Raw genomic sequence first — 4924 nt, 5'->3', positions numbered from 1 at the left:
GTCCCAAGGTTTGTCATAGTCCTAGCCTTATCCCAGTGGGTACCACTTGTCCCTTTAATGAATTCACAATACGCTAGTTGTTTTGCATAGCTACATCCCCTATCTCAAAGGGTCTTATCATCTTTCACGGTGGAGTTACGTATCCATAATACTTCTTTATATCAACCATGCCATGCACGGCCAACGTGTATATATACATGTATATCATCTCATATCACAGCCACACAGGGCTTCCTAGAGGGTCGCCTATCCTAATATTACTCTTGCCCAAGCACGCTTAACTTCGGAGTTCTGATGGGATCCGGTACGTTAGTGCTGGTATGATCGCACCATCCCCCGTGGGGCGCATATCTATCGAAGAAGACGATGACCCAGCAGCTGATCCAGTAGGCCAAGCTGCACCGCCCAAGTTACCCTTCTTACTTAGTCTTATCCTGAATATATCGTTCTATCCAGAACTACCAGTCTTTCCTAAATCATTTTCCTTTTATTTCAAGGGAAATTTGGGCAGAGTTTTCTCTGTATTTCTTACTATCTCAACACCTGCACGTAGAAAATGCAAACAATGCCTCACAAGGGCAATACGGATAAAGATATATATATACGTATCATATCACGTCATATTGTAGCGTTATAGGGCGCCCAATATCAACAATAGTATAAACTGATGAACTTACCTCATATGTCTAACTCGAACTGCACCTGTTTAGACTTTCCGTCTACTTTTCCTTTCAATTTTCAACTTTACATGTCAATCGTAATTCAATACCTTACCTGGCACCTATAATTCGTGCCTTGCTTACCTGCGTGCTGTGAAACTTCCAATATCGTCAATAACCTTCTTCTATCTATCGATGTTGTCCTTCTGCTTAAATCACAAGTTAGTATTAGGAATTTCATTCCCTATGACTCAGCTATATCACACGATCGTAAATATGAAAGAAAGGTAACATCCTAAATGTCCTATAGCCTCTTGAATATAGATGTGGTGCACAGCACACCGATAAATAAGACTCTACTAGAAACGGTCTATAGACACTCCAAGGACGAACTGCTCTGATACCACTTCTGTCATGACCCAACCCCGTGGGCCGCGACTGGGGTCCGACCTGGACCCCCGTTTATGTAACTGTCGACTAAAGTCAAATTGGACTCTGTATAATGTGATACTGCTCATAAAAACCTCAATGGGTTAAAACTTTTTCATGTTCATATAGCCTCCTAGATATAGGAACCAAACACATGAACCCAGTGGGTGATAAAATATTCATACAGGTGTGGCGTATTTCATTTGCATCATGTCATGAAAGGGCATGCAAGCCGATAAGGCTTCCATGTCATAAGAACATTTACAACTGAACAAACTCACAATAACCCAAATACACATATGTTTACATACCTCTAAGAATAGGAACGACAATATATGGTGGGATAGGGCCCCCATCGTATCCCTGCATAAACAAATATACACATCACAGGACCAGTACTCAAAAGCTAGGCTCCGAAACAGTGAAGCACTTCCAACATAGCTGATCAGAAATCCTAAGCTAGCAGATCTCCGAAATGAACATCTATAACTGCGGGCATGAAATGCAGCCCCCCAAAGAAAGGGGGGTCAGTACGAAAAATGTACCGAGTATATAAAGCATGGACTGTAATAAGTAAAGTCGTTACCAGAGCAGAATGTGCAAAAATGAGCAAAATATCCAGAATATCAAAATGCTTTTCATAATCACCGATACTATATGCAGAAAAACATATGCCACATCTGGCCCCATTAAGGGACTCAGTGAACAAATACAAAACGTGGTCGCCGCCCCTTCACTGGCGCCACATCACATCATAACACTAGAGTAGAGAATATCTCCGTAATAGATCATATCATATCAGATGGTCATATCAGATCATATTATACCATATGTATGCATGGCACATTATAACTCCACAAAACCCATGTACAGGTCATACCTGCCCCCTCACGTCGGGGCACGGCGAATAATGTAGAGAAGTACGCACGATAACAAAACCTGGCCTGGGCTCGGTGAAGGAAATATTGCGGCATCCACGAGTGGAGTAGTGAGAAACTATATGCAATTTAAATCATATTTGAGACTCGACGGAATAATCAAAATGAGCTTTCCTTCAAAATCGAGACAAAAGTCATATCAGGTACCTTCTGAAAGTCACTATGGACTATATCAAAATAGACCTTCTGGGAATCATATATATGTATCAAGGCATAACAAAATATCTTTTGGAAGTCGAAAAATTGTCCATCCCAGTGACTTTTAGAATAGGACTTCTTGGGAATCATATGGAAATCATATACTTATTACGTAAAAACCATGCCAAAAAGGGAGATTAGCTTTATATACTTATGTCAAATCATGCTAAGAGAAGGAATAAAATTTACATACTTATGCCAAAGAAATACTAAAATAAAGTATAAGCCTTGCATTTGTATACCAAAACATACCAAAAGAAGGAAACGTTAGCTTTACATACCTATTATGAGTTACTCTATATCCCATTCGCCTCGTCGTCCTTTGAACCTATTCAACATGAAAGTAATACGAATATCAACCACTCTTAACTTTCCAGGATTTTAGGTTGCACCTTAGTATTAATGGAATCTATTTCCTTAGTCGTTTCCCCGACTAGTTCTGTTATTTTCTAAGGCATCGACGAAAATTGGGCAGCACCTGCCCTATAATGTGCCCTATCCAAATTTCCAATTAGGTCCCTAAGACCTACATCCAACCAACCACAACAACCTGCAGTAATTCACACCAACAATATACAACATAAACTCCAAACGACTTATTCAAAAATACGGTAGCACAATAGGGCGTCTAGCCTTTATTTTGTAACACATTTCATTATACGCAATGAGGGGTCGTGTGGATTCAACCAGCAGGACCCAAACCTACATTAGATAATATTTAGTCCATTCAACAACACATCACACACCTGCAGCAGCACCTCACACGAATAACACTATCCTTCGACGACAATTTAACTATAGCAATTCCAATTTGGTTTATTTCGAACGTCGAGCATTTCTACAACATTCTTAAACTTCCAGCAGCATAAAAGGGGTGTAATACACCATATAACAACACCATAAACTTCAAATTTAAGTAAAAACCTTACCTTTCCCAAAATTGGCCAAACCTCGCCAAACCTATCAAAACGTGAATTCTGGACAGCCCACTGTCTTATATTGACGCTTAGTTTCGGAGGGTTAATTGAGGGAAACAGGATTTGTGGCCTCAATGAAAGTTATATACATGTGTATAAAGGTCACAAACAATTTTGAATTACCCCTACATATTTTTCGTACAAAAAGATATGCCCAAAATATCCACAGCTATCCGTGTAGGATTTCCAAAATAAAATCTGGGCAGTACCTCCTCTACACTTCATCACGCTTTTTCACGAAGCTAAACGCAAACTTGGATTTTAAAGTATAAAGAAAAGTTATATACCTATGAAATACCTTTCCAAAACATATTGAATCACCCAAAACTAAGCTATACACAAGAAGTTATACCAATATTACTAACGACTGTCCCCTCCAAAAATGGGTCTATTCCCTAGCATTTTCTCTTTAAGTTTCTCTTAGTTTTCCAAGTGAAGAACTGAAAATATGGTTCTGTAGGCATCGTAATATACATATATACACCTCCACGTAATTGGGGATCACCGTAGATAATTAATTCACGGAAGAAAAGTGAAGAACTTACCTTAATTTCCTCCAATTTGTGGCTGCTGTTGTGAGCTCTCTTTCTCTCACGTTTTTCTCTCTAATTTTGTTCAAGTTTTTGGCTAAAAATTACTTAATAGTCATCCATACATAGATATATATCTTTTTGGAGAGTGACACATGTAAGCCCCTAAGGGTGACACATGTCACACCCTTAGGCAGCCACCTCAATTATGCAACCAATCCATGACTGCCACGTGGCAGGTGGGGGTCGACCCCATGGTGTGTCACCTGCTTCTATGTGTCACTTTCATGTGATACCATGTGTACCTATCATATGCTGCCATGTGTTAAGTAGGTGAGTCACCTACTTGCTTTAAGTAGTTGCGTCGTTTCCTTATTTCTCTTCCGTGGGTTCGTAATTTCATTGTACTTTAAGAGCCTATGTATTCCTTACTACTTAGTCTCAACACGCACTCGAGTAGCTTAAGTACGTAATACATCCAAATTGACAGTTTATGCGAGTCAATCGAGTCCTACGACTCATTTCTCGGCCTCCAACTCCTTTTGAATTTTTATAACCCTATTTCCAATCTTCCTTATTATGAAGCATTTCGTTCTCCTTTCCTTGGAGTTATTAGATAGCATTATAAACTATCCGACTAACATAACGACTTTTAAGAAACTTAAGAGACTTCCCAGAAACTTGAGAAGTTTAAGAAGCATTCTAAGGTACCAAAGTACGGGGTGTAACACACACCTAGAAGTCCTCTCAGTGCTTAGTCAATATTCCAATGGAAACTTATTAAAATATGATCATAACATAGTAGGGAAAGATAGTAACTGCCTATCAACCCATCTTTAAAATATATTAGGAATATCTCATCTACTTGGTGATTCATAACCATCCATAACTTCGGTGAGAACTGTCTTTATCACCATCTTTGAACATCTTTTGATCTTAGCTCTGATCATCATCATAACATTAACTTTAGAATCATAAATCACAACTTTAACTCATATAAAACTTTCATTGAAAATCATTTAACTAATGATAAACTCATAAATTTATTTTAAGTTCATAAACATAGTTTGAAAATATAGCTTTATGCATGGAAATCTATAAATCAACTTGAAATCATGCAATTCATATGAGAACATACATATAAATATCATTGCTAACATTTAAAAATGAAATCAAATCAGCCCAATGTAATT

At 38.3% G+C, this 4924-nt stretch overlaps 1 pseudogene; it reads right to left on the bottom strand.

Annotated features, from left to right (window-relative positions):
- Positions 1–214: 214 nt before the first annotated feature.
- LOC129871802 (5S ribosomal RNA) lies at positions 215–332 on the bottom strand (annotated as a pseudogene).
- Between the last annotated feature and the right edge of the window lie 4592 nt (positions 333–4924).

This window comes from Solanum dulcamara, chromosome 10 (genome assembly GCF_947179165.1).
Source record: "Solanum dulcamara chromosome 10, daSolDulc1.2, whole genome shotgun sequence".
NCBI classification, from domain to species: Eukaryota; Viridiplantae; Streptophyta; class Magnoliopsida; order Solanales; family Solanaceae; genus Solanum; species Solanum dulcamara.
This window is presented reverse-complemented; position numbering and strand designations above follow the sequence as displayed.